Source organism: Suncus etruscus, chromosome 5 (genome assembly GCF_024139225.1).
Source record: "Suncus etruscus isolate mSunEtr1 chromosome 5, mSunEtr1.pri.cur, whole genome shotgun sequence".
NCBI lineage: Eukaryota > Metazoa > Chordata > Mammalia > Eulipotyphla > Soricidae > Suncus > Suncus etruscus.
The window spans coordinates 74,263,021-74,279,519 of NC_064852.1; positions in this window are offsets into that span (position 1 = coordinate 74,263,021).

Here is a 16,499-nt window from a genome sequence, read left to right on the forward strand (position 1 = left end):
AAGATAAAAATGTTTATTCAGAAATCTTTATTATAATACAAATGTTTGTAATTATAGCAATTAATAGAAATTCAGTTCAAGAGATTAAGAAGGAAGTCTTAGTTTAAGAAACTTTATGTGTGTCCCAGCATCCATACACTGGAATGTAGGAAAGTCTCAAAAACAAAAGAAACCACAAATAAATACCATGTGTCCCTGGCCCCCAAGTTTCCATTCTTGGTAAATTAAGTAGTATATTAAATGATGAAACTAGGAATTTGGGGGAGCACCAGGAGGAAAAGGCAAAATTTTAAACAGATAAACTAATAATAAAGAAAAGGAGTTGGAAGAATTATAGATAATTACTTCTAAATATCTACTTCTAGATGTGAAAATATAAAATATATATGTATATATATATATATAAAGAAATATTAGGGGCCTGTGAGAGAGCACAAAAGTGTTTTTTGTTTTTTTTTGCTGTTTGTTTGTTCACACTCAGCAATACTAGGAGTTACCTTGGTTCCACACTCAGGAATTACTTCTTTTTTTTTTTTTGGTTTTTGGGCCACACCCAGCGGTGCTCAGGGGTTACTCCTGGCTGTCTGCTCAGAAATAGCTCCTGGCAGGCACGAGGGACCATATGGGACACCGGGATTCGAACCAACCACCTTTGGTCCTGAATCGGCTGCTTGCAAGGCAAATGCCGCTGTGCTATCTCTCCGGGCCCACAGGAATTACTTCTTTTCTTTTCTTTCTTTCTTTCTTTCTTTCTTTCTTTCTTTCTTTCTTTCTTTCTTTCTTTCTTTCTTTCTTTCTTTCTTTCTTTCTTTCTTTCTTTCTTTCTTTCTTTCTTTCTTTCTTTCTTTCTTTCTTTCTTTCTTTCTTTCTTTCTTTCTTTCTTTCTTATTTTCTTTCTTTCTTTCTTTCTTTCCTTTCTTTCTTTCTTTCTTTCTTTCTTTCTTTCTTTCTTTCTTTCTTTCTTCTTTCTTCCTTCCTTCCTTCCTTCCTTCCTTCCTTCCTTCCTTCCTTCCTTCCTTCCTTCCTTTCTTTCTTTCTTTCTTTTTTTCCTTTCTTTCTTTCCTTTCTTTCTTTTTGGTTTTTGGGTCACACCAAGCAGCACTCAGGAGTAAACTCCTGGCTCTACGCTCAGAAACCACTCCTGACAGGCTAGGGGGACCATATGGGATGCCAGATTTGAACCACCGACCTTCTGCGTGCAAGGCAAAAGCCTTACCTCCATGCTATCTCTCCGGCTCCAGGAATTATTTCTTTTTTTTTGGGGGGGGGGGCACACCCGGTGACGCTCAGGGGTTACTCCTGGCTATGCGCTCAGAAGTCACTCCTGGCTTGGGGGACCATATGGGACGCCGGGGGATCGAACCGCCGTCCGTCCTAGGCTAGCGCAGGCAAGGCAGGCACCTTACCTCCAGCGCCACCGCCCGGCCCCTAGGAATTATTTCTAACAGTGATAAAGGAACCATATATAATGCTGGTGATCAAACATGGTTTGACCACACACAAGGCAAGTGTCCTACCCACTGGACTATCCTTTTAGGCTCTAGTATTAGAGTATAGAGGGTAAGGTGTTTGCCTTGCAAATAACTTTCAATTTTAATAATTTCAATTTGAACCCTGGTGCCTCATTTAGTCCCTTGAGCTTTGCCAAGAGTAATCCCTGAGCAACAGAGCACTGTTGGATGTGTTCCAACACCCCAACACATACAAATAAAGTGTAAACACTCACATTAAAGACAAGAAAATAATTTTTTAAGATGATAAATAAGACAAGGCTTTCATTGGATAATGAATGTTGTTCTTGTTGGTATTTTTTTTTATATTTTGAGTTGTAGATACATGGGTATGTGTTGTATTATACATCCTGCCTTTTTTTTTACTTATCCAAAAATATTTCCTTTAAAATATGTTTGATATCATTCTGTGTTTTTTAAATCTATTGTTTGTAACTTGATGAATTGTCATAAGCAAACAGAAAGATGGGGGAAATGATTTGAGATCTGATGTTTTCTTGCTTCCAGAAAGACCTTAGCAGCTCCCCATCAATGTTGGGTTTCTGATCTTAACTTTCCCAGAAATGTTTCTCATAATCTTTATAGTGATGGTACTCTTTCTCTTTCTGTCTCTTGCCTCTTTGTGATTTTTTCCTTTACATTTGAGAAGTCAGTTGCATCCTATAATTTTCCACTGCCCCAATTGCACCAAGGAGTGGGTGTAGTAGAAATTCAGTATCCACTGGTATGTGTCATTGTTCCTGAGTCAACTTTGCTTTTCAAAACACAATATGTTATTAAACAAAACCTTTCCTCTATTCTGAGCAACAGACTAGTGGTTGGGTGGTGGTTGTGTTTTTTTTTTAAACATGGATTTGAGAAAAGAGCGCTCATGCTTAGTCCACTCGAAGACTCATCACCTGCCAAGGTTTATTGAGAGTTGCTAGGGTGGATTCCCCCCTTCACCGCCCCCAATACCAGTTTTTGAGGCACATAATGGCAACATTTTGCTATAAAAATGCTAACTTCTCTTCTGTTGTACTTCTGCTGTTATTCAAAAACAGCCAAATGGATGTTATTGAAATCCGGTCCCAAAAAAAGGTTGAAATTGCTCCCCAGCTGGGCCTGAGACCCTGTGTGCCAAATTTCAGCCTAAAGAGAATTCTTATATTTGAGTCACTGTGAGCAGCTGAAAATATGAGGTTTGGGGTGGAAATGCTAACAGACTCTTAACTATCATTTTGCAAACCGTGTGATTATAACACAATGCAAACCTCCTCTGGAGCAAGTCTCTGGCAAAAGCAACAGAAACAAGATGTCTAGGCCCTAAGTTCTGCCTTTGCAAGCTTCTGCTGGGCTCGCAGCAGGCAGAGGAGCCTGGCAATAACACTGCCGGCATATCTGTACTTGCTGAGGTTAAGCAAGGGGCCCCACCACTGAAATTCTGTGAAATATCAGAAGCGTGTGCTGCTCATTCCTTTACAGCACTCCTTGGAATGTGGGTTTGTGGTCAACCTTGCTTGCTCTGGAAGTGTTATCGCCAACAGTGCTTCTGGTTCCAACCAGACACGGATTGTTTCCCACCTCTAGTCCCATTGGCTTAGTCACACTTGCTCCCATTCCAACTTGGCAAAATTGCCTGCTCTGCTTGGCCACTTGCTTCTGTCATCTGGCATTTAAATGTAGGCTGAATCTCTCCTCGGTTATATCCGGGGCCACGAAGATGCTTTAGTTCCAGACTTGAAACACATGTTTCAGGCAGTGAGTGCCCAAATGTAGGTAGTTCCCACTGATGGAAACTAATATATTTATGGACCTGCATGGAGTAGAGAGGTAATCAGAGCATCTTGAGGGCAGCCTCCCAGAACGATGTTGCCAGAAGGGTGTCCTCACTCCACCTCCCACTACACCCGGCTTTTTTAAGTGACTGTGACAGAAAGCAAATTGCACCGTGAGTCCAATAAGAATCCGACAATTTCTTTCTGCTACCTCCCAGCCTGTCTATGTTGGACAAGACACTAACTACACAGTCTTCATTTACAAAACAGGGAGAACACCTGTCTTCTAGCTAGTTCTCAGGTCAGAGAATCCAAGGGTGATTTTTCTACATTCTGAAGTATAATCCATATTTTTGACAGTGGCCTTATCACTAGACTCTCATGATGACTTCAAAATTCTAAGTTGAAGTTAATAGTATTGAATTTATAACATTTGCTCCCATTAAAACAGCTGTTATAGGCTCTAAAAGTCAATGTGTGTTTATTTGATGTCTCATGTATGTTCAAGTCTCTATTGATAATTACAGAGGATGTTGAGAAAGTGAAGACCTGATCCCTAACTTAAAAAGAATAGAATTTAACATGAAACACAAAGTGACATTTAAGTGACTGGCACTCCAGATGCAGTATCAGTTCATAAGAAGAGAGGAGACATAAGGGCTAGAGAAATGAGGGTAGCTTCATGGATTAGCCCTTCTCACAAGGATTTGATCCTTTAAAACCCACTGGTTTTAATGGGTATCAGTCCCAGGCAGGCTTGCCTATACCAGAATCCATCCTTTCACCATAACATTTATTAAGGCAATGACAAAAATTTCATGCCAGGCTGGTGGAAAAAAATCTCCTCTAAAATATATAAATGAGGTGAGGGAGGGAGAGAAAAGCTCTTTCTTTCTTTTTTGGAGGAGTGGGGATTTGGGCCACACCCAGCATTGCTCATGGGTTACTCCTGGCTGTCCGCTCAGAAATAGCTCCTGGCAGGCACGAGGGACCGTATGGGACACCGGGATTCGAACCAACCACCTTTGGTCCTGGATCGGCTGCTTGCAAGACAAATGCCACTGTGCTATCTCTCCAGGCCCCTTTCTTTTTTATTATGTCTAGAGCAATAGCTCAAAAGTAGCCAATGCCCTACATATGCAAAATCCTGAGTTCTATCTCCATCATTACATGATGCCATTACCAGCTCCAACACCTGTAGTTCTCATGGTCCCTGAGCACTGGACTTTGTGCTGCCTAAGCTCCCTTCTCCCAAGCACTGCTGTTGAGGGCCCTAGGTATTTTTGTTTTTGTTTTTGTTTTCGTTTTTGTTGTCTTTAAAAAAATAAGAGTGATGTGAGATTTAGAGATTTCTGGGGCCCTGTATTAGTTCTTCCAGCATAAACAAAGATGGTCTATAGAAGGAAATAGAAACCTCAATGCAGGGTAAAGTAGGATAAGAAGACAAATGTAACAGCATTGTCCAGGTATAGATATCCCTGAGAAATTTTCTTCAGGTTTTCCTGAAACCAAATTTTCTTTGTATGGCTATTGAAATTTGGTTTAAATTTTCTTTCATTTCAACCATGAATCCTAACTCTTGGAGAGTGGGAGTTGATTTATTTAATAAAACAATGGGAATGTTTTAGTATATTCAATGGAATATGGCAGGATCCTTTAGTAAAGCTCCATTAATTATGGTCCAGAAGTGAAAACAAGGGTCTAAAATTGATCTCTGTGACAGAGCTCTTGAGAAGCATGCTATGTCTGAGAATCTGAGGAAATCAGATTCAAGTAGAATAGAGAGTGAATAGACAGTAAGTTGGTCACTATTAGCTATCAATATTATCATTCTAGAAAATGATATATTATCATTATATCTTTCAACTATTAAGAGAGACAAGTTTTAAAGCCGGAGAGATAGCATGGAGGTAAGGCATTTGTCTTTCATGCAGAAGGTCGGCATCCCATATGGTCCCCTGTGCCTGCCAACAGCGATTTCTGAGCATAGAGCCAGGAATAGCCCCTGAGCACTGCCGGGTGTGACCTTAAAACTAAAAAAAAAAAAAAAAAAAAAAAAAAAAAAAAAAAAAAAAAGAGGCAAGTTTAGGAATTTCTTCAAGCAAGGTAAGGGTTGAGATTTGCATGGGAAGAAATAAAGAGTATCTGAAAATAGAGGAAAACCTGCTGGTGAGGACCTAGCCCAGTGTAAGTATGGTGTAAGTACAGACAGAGACTTTTAGGAGCTAATGAAGGTTAAATGAGGCTTAGTTTAAAGGCAAAACAGTTAAAAGTCCGTTGTATTAGTCTGCTTCTATTGTCATAACAAAATCCCACAGATGGAGTCATTAAACTAAACTATAGAAATTTATTTTCATCAGGGTCTGGAGGCTACAACAGTGCTGATAAATTTGTGATTTATAAAAAGGCCACTTTTTCTTTCTTTCCTTTTTTCTTTCTTCTTCCTTCCTTCCTTCCTTCCTTCCTTCCTTCCTTCCTTCCTTCCTTCCTTCCTTCCTTCCTTCCTTCCTTCCTTCCTTCCTTCCTTCCTTCCTTCCTTCCTTCCTTCCTTCCTTCCTTCCTTCCTTTCTTTCTTTCTTTCTTTCTTTTTCCTTTTCTTCCTTTCTTCCTTTTTTCTTTCTTTCTCTTTTCTTCCTTCTCTTTCTTTCTTTCTTCTTTTTTTTTTGAACCATTTATTTAAACTCCATGGTTACAAAGTTATTCATGATTGAGTTTCAGTCTTACGATCTACACCACTTTTCACCCATGAACGTTTCCCACAACCAATGTCCCCACTGGCCCTCCCCACTTTTGTGTGTGTGTGTGTGTGTGTGTGTGCTTTTTTTGTTTTGTTTTGTTTTGTTTTTTTGCGTCACACCCGGCAGCGCTCAGGGGACCATATGGGATGCCGGGATTCGAACCACTGTCCTTCTGTATGAAAGGCAAACACCTTACCTCCATGCTATCTCTCCGGCCCCCTTTCTTCTTTCTTTTCTTTTTTTCTCACTCACCCTAGATTGAACCCAAGGACTCATACATAAAAGCAAAGTGCTCTATCACTTATTTACATCCCAGTCCTATTGGCAGCAAGCTTTCTAACATCACCTAGCCAAAGACTTAGGCTTTCATATGGTTTGCTCTGGCTTCAATTTAGGGTTCCAAGCTTTGCTTCTCTTTTTTTTTTTTTTTCAAAATTTGTTCATTAATATTTATTTCATATATATATCTTTATTTATTTATTTATTTATTTTGGTTTTTCGGGCCACACCCGTTTGATGCTCAGGGGTTACTTCTGGCTAAGTGCTCAGAAATTGCCCCTGGCTTGGGGGGACCCTATGGGACTCCGGGGGATCGAACCGTGGTCCTGATCCTTGGCTAGCGCTTGCAAGGCAGACACCTTACCTCTAGCGCCACCTCGCTGGCCCCATATATCTTTATTTAAGAACCATGATTACAAACATGTTTGTTGGGTTTCAATTATATAAAAAAGAAAAAAAGAAAAAGAACACCTGGCTTCACCAGTGCAACATTCCCACCACCAATGTCCTCCATCTTCCTTCTTCCTAACTTCTTGCCTGTATTCAATACAGGCATTCTATTTCTCTCATTTACTACCATTGTCAAGGTAGTTGTCAGTATAGTCATTTCTCCAACTGATCTCACCACTCTTTGTGGTAAGCTTTATATTGTGGGCTGGTCCTTCCAGCCCTCATCTCTATTGTCTCTGTGTATTATTACAATCATTTTTTTTTTACTTCTCTTAAAATAGGGTCCCACACTTAACCCTCATTAGCTTCTTAAAGTCTTTATTTTCAGGTACACATACTGGGTGCCAGGACTCCAATTACTAATTTTATTTATTTTATTTTTTTCCAATTACTAATTTTATGTGGACACATTTTAGTCTAAAACTAAGAGAAGAAGAAAACAAAGATAATGGAATGCATATACTCATAGTGGGAAGGTAAATAAGCAAAGTAACTTAGGAGATAAATTGACAAAATGTAGTCATGTTGAAACATGTATATTCACACTCAGTCTAATCTGAGATTTGTAGTCTTTGATATCAGTGTACCATGGTATATTAAAAAATATTTTTATTTTTCTAACAGCTATGTACTTTTCTAGGATACCCCTTCAGTAACTACCTTGCAAACCATGGTGTTTAAAAGGAAAATAAGGGGAGAGACAGATAGAGAGAGAGAAGAAAAATGTCAAATACAGAGGCAGGAAGGGGGAGAGGATGAGGAGGGGTGGGGAGGGAAACTTGGGACATTGGTGGCAGGAACTGTACACTAGTGAAAGGTGTTGTACATTGTATAACTGAAACTCAAACATGAACAACTTTGTAACTGTATTTCACAGTGATTCAATAAAATTTGTTTATTAAAAATAATTTTTAGAATAGTAGCTTTAAGATTCTTTGAATTGGTAGTAAACTAAATATATATCAAATGAAAAATAAATTTGAACTAGTGATAAATCAATGTTATCACAGTAGAAATAAAAAACTAGGACTATTCTAAAGTGCATGTGACAAGATGAATAAATATCAAATATAGTAATGTTGAACAACATTGTTGCTGAAGGACATATAGAGCAGTATAAAAATTAGCAAATTAGTGGGCGTTGGAGTTGGCGCACAGTTATTGGGCTCATCTGTTCCCAACTCCTTTTACTAACATCATGTGTTAGCTTGAAATTGGCCATAGTGGGAGTATTTACACCATGAAAATTGGCAGATCTTTAAATTCAGATTTTTTTTCTTTCTAAAGAGTAGTTGTTAAACATTTACCAGGATACCATTGGATAAAATGTTTACAAATGTTAAAATATATCTATTTAAATACAATATATTATAGTAGCTATATACAATTAGTTGGTAGTATGAACACATCAGGATAGTGATTCCTTCTTGAGATTAAGAAAAATACATAGGAAGGGAAACACAAAAGGTCCAACTGAATTCTGGTAGGGAGTGTTTTGGTAGGGGTCACATCAAAATTGCTCACATAGTAATCTGGTGTTGTACTCAGCCTGATTCTTGACAGTGCCAGGGATTTGAACTGGGGTCATGCAAGACAAACACTTTACCTAGTACTATCTCTCATTTTTTTTCTTTTTTTTTTTTTCGTATCTCTCATTTTTTAAGCTGAGACTCAATGACATGTATATTGTTATTTTATATTATATCTTTGATGGGCTTTTGAAATATTTAGTAAATCAATCAAATATAGTAACAAGTTGTTCCCCCACATACATAGGCATGAAAGGGGAAGAAGGTGAGATATGACTCTTGATCTCTACTTCTGTGCCATCTTGCTAGCTCTGGAGATATGTGGCTTTCAGGACCACAAGAGATTTTGCCACATTTGATTCAGAGGTTCTAGAAGAAAGAGGGAGTAAAGACCAATATTATGGTGATGGAATAATTTGAGGGGAATAGTTCAGCATGATTGTTTCCAGATGATCCTTCAGCTCTAATTGAACTCTCCAGGCTATCCAGGAGGCAGGGGGTTATACTGGGTTTCAGGCAACAAATAGACTTTATATTGTGATACATGTTTGTTGCTAGTGTACTTGTCCCATTAAAAACTCAGGTTCTCCTAGAAAGAGACACATGGAGGAAAGGTTAATGGCAGAACTACACAAACATAGGTCAGGAGATGTTAGAAGGGAGTGATTTTGTTTTAAATCTCTTTTTAGACTTCTTAATGTTTTCAGTTTTAGGAGAGGTAGACTAGAGTGCCCTATTTTTGTTGCATTCCATTTTCTTTTCTTTTTTTTTTTTTTTTTTTTTTTTTTTTGGTTTTTGGGCCACACCTGGCGATGCTCAGGGGTTACTCCTGGCTGTCTGCTCGGAAATAGCTCCTGGCAGGCACAGAGGACCATATGGGACACCGGGATTCGAACCAACCACCTTTGGTCCTGGATCGGCTCCTTGCAAGGCAAACGCCGCTGTGCTATCTCTCCGGGCCCCCATTTTCTTTTTAGAGTAATTTCATAAAGTTTTTTTTTTTTTTTTTTTTTTTTTTTTTTTTTTTTTTTTTTTTTTTTTTTTTTTTGGTTTTTGGGCCACACCCGGTAACACTCAGGGGTTACTCCTGGCTATGAGCTCAGAAGTCGCTCCTGGTTTGGGGGACCATATGGGACACCGGGGGATCGAACCGCGGTCCGTTCAAGGCTAGCGCAGGCAAGGCAGGCACCTTACCTTTAGCGCCACCGCCCGGCCCCAAGTTTTTATAAACTGGTCTGGATTTTGTTCTCCCTGACTTTCCTCCTCTCCTTCACATTTAGTGGTACCCTTTTCTAAACACGCTGTTTCACACATCTTGTATGTACTTTCTGCCTAGAATTTATTGCTCCACCTATAGCTATTTCTTTCTTTAAGTTCCTCCTGTGTGAGAACTTTCCTCCTACCCCACCACAGGAGCAGAGTTTCTTTCTCCTCTGGACTTCTGTTTTATCTAGTTCTGACCTTCTTTTCTCTTGGCACACAGTGTGGGTAATTAAAGCTCCTATATTCATCTTGCTGCAATGCTGAAATCCTTCATCCAAGATAAGGATCTTCTGTAATTTAATTTCTCCAGGGCTTAGCACACTTTTCTTTTTCTTTAAAACTGTTAACACCCATGCAGAAATCAGTTGTAGACAAAGAAGCAAGGCAACAAGGATGGAGTATGCTAAAGACAAGGAGGTAGAAACTAGCTGTCACAAAAGGCAAAATTTTATTCCTTTGTAGGACTTCATTCGATCGAGTGCAATTTGTGGCAAATAAACTACCCAATACTCAAGCTTGGGAAGCTCAGAAATGTGATTCAGGGATGATAGCAAATCTTTTAGTAGCTTCTCTTTATCTGTCAACCTCTTCTACTCTCTTTTCATTTTTCTTGACCTGTGGAATCTTGAATGACTATCAAGAACCGGTTATTTCATGTGTGTTCTTTCCAGAATTCTGTTCTTAATACAACCATAGTAGGTCTCACTAATTAATTAAATTTTACTTCATAGACTTGGAGTCAGGTCTCTTGAATACAAGATGCAAATTTATGCAACATATGCAAATCACTCATGTTCTCAAATTCCATGAACAAAATCTGGTAGCCTTGAGATAAAAAAGCCCCTGCCAAGCATCATCTCTTCTAATTATTGCTTAATTCCCCCTCCCTCTTTAACATCAAGCTAACACTTTTAGACTTGGCAGAAGCTAGAAGAAACACAATGTGAGTGATTTTAAACAGGAAGTTCCTTAAGGGCAAAGACCCTGAAATCTATTTATTTTATGTTCTCCAGTGGCTTCTAATATATTATGGAGCACAAAGCTTTGCACAAGGAACACCATCATGTCTGACTTTTATACTTATAGACAATTCAGATAAACTAAAACATAAAGTCTTACAATCCTGGCAAAACATGGCCTTGAGACTACGAATGATATGATGACCTGTGTTGTCTAATAAATGTAGCTGAACACATTGGAGTTAATTAAAATTTTAGATTTAGTTTTTGACTAGTCAGTAGCTAGTTATAGCTAGTGGTTTTCTTATTGGGCAGCACATATACAGAGTATTTCCTCATAAAAAGTTCTACATCTCTTCCTTGGACTGCCAGAATGAGGTCACATGGGAGCTTATTAGAAATATAGCATCTACTGAACCAGAACCTGTACTTTAGCAAAATTCCCAATTCATATGCATATCAGAGTGAGAGCCTTGGTTTGAATCTAGAATAGAAATGGTTGATTCTCAAATAGAGCTTGAATCAGAATGATCTGAATGAATTGTTGAACATGAATTGCTAGGTATCTATGTGAAGATTTCTAATCTGTAGGTGGATTAATTTCCAAGAGCAGTAATAACCAATGTGACAAACAGGGTTGTTTAAAAAAATAGGGGCCAAAGAGAGAATACAGCAGTAGGTCACTTGCCTTGTATGAAGCCCATCTAACTAGTAAGCCAGCAAGTTGCCTTACCCTACCAGAAATGATTCCTGAACACACAACAATAAAGCCTGAGCACTACGAAGCATGGACCAAAAAGAAAAATAAAGCAAAAAATATAATAATAATAATAATTGTTTTCCTTCATTCTGAAGATCATAAATCTGAAATCCAATGTTCATTTTTTCTGCTCCCTCCACAGCCTGAAGGGAAGAATGCTTCCTTTTTTTTTTTTTTTTTTTTTTTTTTTTTGGTTTTTTGGGCCACACCCGGCGGTGCTCAGGGGTTACTCCTGGCTGTCTGCTCAGAAATAGCTCCTGGCAGGCACGAGGGACCATATGGGACACCGGGATTCGAACCAACCACCTTTGGTCCAGGATTGGCTGTTTGCAAGGCAAATGCCGCTATGCTATCTCTCCGGCCAGAAGAATGCTTCCTTATCATACTCTCTTCTGGTGGTTTGCAGGCAAACTCTAGTGTTTCTTAGTGACAGCTGTATTATCATGCCCATTTATCCTCCATCCTCACTTATCATTCTCCTTTGTATAACTGGCTCTCTGTCTCTCTCCTTCATAGGACTCCAGGCTAAGGGGTTAAGGGCCCATACAATCCAGTAGCACCTCATCTGAGTTCATTACATATACAAGGATCTTTTATCCAAAGAAGGTTACCTTTGAAGGTACGGAGGGGTTAAGTTTTCAAAGTATCTATTAAGGGACACAAATTAGTCCATAAAAAGAGTTCTGGGGTTGGGACTTAAAAAGTGTGCATTTCTAGGTGATACTGAAGCTGCTCTGGGGACCACACTTAGAAAATCACATACTGGTTCTGAAGAGATAGTACAGTATGTAGGGTACTTCCCTTGTATGTGACCAATCTAAGTTCAATCCTTGACACCACATCTGGTGTCACCCCAAGCCTACCAGGATTATCCCTGAGAACAGAACTAGGACTAAGCACTGAGCAATGCTGGGTGTGACCCAAAGACAAAATACATGAATAAATAAATAAATAAATAATAAATGTTTTTTAAACTAAGCTAGCTATGCCAGATAGTCTCATTCCCAGATAATGCTCACTCCAAAATAAAAATAAAATAAAATATGATTACCACTGGCTAGTACGTAGAAATAATGTTATGGAAGCTGGAAATGTTTGAAGAATTAAGTTTCTTCCCACTAGTAATTCATTTTAGTTCTCTGGTGTTGATCATTAATATCAACATCTTAATGATCCTTCATTGTACAGAATGCTCCAGATATTGTGTGGTAACATAGCTCCCAGAACCCCACATAGTATATGTAATGGAACATATCACAAACAGATGTTTTATTAAACAAAAGCCACTTGGGGACTTTATTATCAGGCTTTGGAGACAAATAATAGTTATCATATACTACTTTTAGATAAATTTAACCTCTGAGAAGAGTTTTCAGGGGAGTTTGGGAATCAAATTTAAAGTCTTTCACAAGAAAGGCATGCTTTCTACCTCTGAGTCTCACCCCCACTTTTTAGGTTTTTGGTTTTGTCACTACACAGGATCGTTCCCAGGACTTACTTTGGACTCTTCACTCAGAGATCCTCCTGGTGAGACTAGGGACCATTTGGAATACCAGAGATCTAACTCAGGTCAGCCATGTGCAAGGCATGTGCCCTGTCTGCTGTACTACCTATTCCCTTGACCTTCACTTTTTATACAAATCAGTGTTAAAGATGTTTGCATTTATTTTGTCTTTATGTAGTTGACTTATGTGTGGAATTTCCTGTTTGTGGGGGACCATGCCCAACTGGTCTCATGGGTATTACTGACTCTGTCCATAGTTGGCTCCCAACACTGTTCAAGGAACCATATGCAGGAATTAACCAAAATCCTGAAACATTGCTCCAATCCCCTTGGTAAATTTTTTAAACCTAAACACAGGTCTTAATATTTATTATTTAGTTAAATCTAGAAAATTTCAGTCTAGGTTCCACTTAGTTGAGATTATTGTTTTTTGGCTGGTAGAAAGATAGAATACAGGATATAGGGGCCGGAGAGATAGCATGGCGGTAAGGCATTTGCCTTGCATGCAGAAGGTTGGTGGTTTGAATCCTGGCATCCCATATGGTGCCCTGAGCCTGCCAGGAGCGATTTCTGAGCATAGAGCGAAGAGTAACCCCTGAGCACTGCTGGGTGTGACCCAAAAACAAACAAAAATAATAATACAGGATATAATTCAGGTGAGATATGTATTCTATTATTAAATTCTCAGCCACTTACTTTAGAAGTTTTTAATTTGTGGTCTATCCTTTATCAGACCAATTATTTTTCCTATTTTTGATATCAACTTCAAAAAGATACCTTCTATATATTTAGACAAGCCAAAGCAAAATGTTGACTAATACAGCAACAAGAAGAGAGGATTCTAAATGATTCCACACAGTTTGAGAGAAGTAAATTCTCTAGTCTGTCTGTGATTTCCTGCTAGACTCCGAACTTCTGCCCTTTTGTAAATGTCAGAGAAAACTTCTACCATTTTTACTCAACTCTCTCTAACACCAATCTTAGTGGGTAAGTGGTGATTTTTACAGAAAAAAAAAAACCAGAAAATGATAGGTGGAGTTATCTTTGAGTTCTTTTCAGTTGCTTCATCTCAGGACATATCAATTTTCTTTCTTCAAGAAACCATGTTATGGTAGGAAGCTTGCCACAAAGAGCAGAAAGTACAGTTAGTATAGAGAAAGACCTACTTTGAAAGTGATAGTTGGAACTGATCACTCTGGATAAGAATTGGGTGCTGAAAGGGAATAAAGTGACATGCATGGCACCCCCTTTATTAATAGTAGTACAAATCATGGTATCAAAAAAGAAGAGAGAGAGAAAGAGCTAGAGAGAAGTAAAATGCCTGTCTAGAAGTATGAGGGGTGAGTGGTTAGTAGGGAAGAAGATATCAAGGAGGGTGAGAAGGAAACTGGAGATATTGGTGGAGAGAAATGCACATTGGTGAAGGTTGTTGCACATTGAATACATTATGGATTATGAATAACTTTATCTGTGGAAAAATTGGTAGTAGGAACAACCTTATAGCCACAGTGTTTATATTAAAAAAGATTCATCACTCTGAAACAAAAAAAGGGTGCTGGAAGGGGATAAAGTGACATGCATGGCACCTCTTTATTTTCAGTAGTACAAACCACAATGTCAAAAAAGAAGAGGAAGAAAGTGAGTGAGTGTGAGAGAGAGAGGCATAGAGATAGAGACAGAGAGACAAGGAGAGAGAGAGAAGTAAAATGCCTGTCCCAGAGGCAGGCAGGAGAGGGTAGAAGAGAGGAAAGAAGGCATCAGGGAGGGTAAGAGGGAAACTGTTGATATTGGTGGTGGGAAGTATACACTGGTGAAAGTTGTTATACATTGTATGACTGTAACTCAGTCATAAACATCTTTATCTATGGGGGAAAATCCTGTATTATGAACAACCTTATAACCATGGTGTTTCAATTAAAAAAATTGAAGTATAAAGAGAGATCTAAAAAAAAAAAAAAAGAAAAAAAAAAGAAACTATGTTAATACCTGGGGAACACTTGTAGTGGGCCCAATATGCCTATACCTAGACTGGCAAGTTTAACTGGAAGAGTGTTAAAATATTAGGACACTATCTTAGGGACTAGATTGTAGGCACATAACCAGCTGTATTCTTTCACTTTTCTTAGAAACAAGGCTAAAAAAAAATTTTTTTTTTGGTTTTGGGTCACACCCAATAGTGCTCAGGGGCTACTCCTTACTCTATGCTCAGAAATCACACCCGGCAGGCTCGAGGGATAATATGGGATGCTGGGATTCGAACCACCATCCTTCTGCATGTAAGGCAAACGCTTTATCTCCATGCTATCTCTCCGACACCAGGCTAAAATTTTTTATCTTTCATGTTGATACCCCAGTTTATTTTCCTTTGCTGTATAATTTAGGCAGAAAATTATTATTTTTGTTGCTGTTGTTATTTATTATCATTATAGGTGTTACACCCAACAGTGCTTTAGGAACTATGTGGCATAGGGATAAAACACAGAGCCATACATGTTTAAAAATGAGATTTGAGGGGCTGAAGTGATAGCACGAGCTGTAAGGCATTTGCCTTGCACACCGCCGATACAAGACAGACCCTGGTTCGAATCCCGGCATCCCATATGATCCCCCAAGCCTGCCAGGAGCGACTTCTGAGCACCGAGCCAGAAGTAACCCCTGAACCCAGCTGTGTGTAACTCAAAAACAAAGAGGGAGAGAGAGAGAGAGAGAGAGAGAGAGAGAGAGAGAGAGAGAGAGAGAGAGAGAGAGAGAGAGATATGAGTCATGTTTGCATTGGGCCAGCCCCATAGACTCACTCTTTTCTTGAATGAGAGGTAAACCAAGACATTAAAAATCATGAGTACGAAACACACACACAATGGAATATTATGCAGCTGTCAGGAGAGATGAAGTCATGAAATTTTCCTATACATGGATGTACATGGAATCTATTATGCTGAGTGAAATAAGTCAGAGAGAGAGAGAAAAACGCAGAATGGTCTCACTCATCTATGGGTCTTAAGAAAAATGAAAGACACCCTTGTAATAATAATTTTCAGACACAAAAGAGAAAAGAGCTGGAAGTTCCAGCTCACCTCAGGAAGCTCACCACAAAGAGTGATGAGTTTAGTTAGAGAAATAACTACATTTTGAACTGTCCTAATATTGAGAATGTATGAAGGAAATGTAGAGCTTGTTTAGGGTACAGGCGGGGGTTGGGGGGGGAGGAGGGAGATTTGGGACTTGGGTGATGGGAATGTTGCACTGGTGATGGGTGGTGTTCCTTTTATGACTGAAACCCAAACACAATCATGTATGTAATCAAGGTGTTTAAATAAAAAAAAAAATTAAAAAAAAATCATGAGTACACTGGACATGCAGAAGAAAGTAGGCAAACTTGGAAGGAGAGAGCCAGCCAAACCCCCATTCTGCCTAACCCACACATACTTCATTCAACATCTAGAATCTCTATTTTGCCTATACCCTGCCTCAGTACCTCTATACAATTTGTTTGGGGACACCAATCTGACCTTCTTGACCAGGAGGTCTGACAGCTGAGAACACATCCTAAAAAGCTGTAGTATCAGTAAGAGTGCTTCAAATTTCTGGACATCTTCATGTGTTTGATGCTATGATCTCTATAGGAAAACATCAACTAAATAGAATGGGCAGCTAACTTCATCGGAGAGACAATAATCTTCACAACAAATGTGCTTGCTACTGTACTTTTTCTTTTTTATTTCCTTTTTTTAACTTTCTTCTCTTTTTTT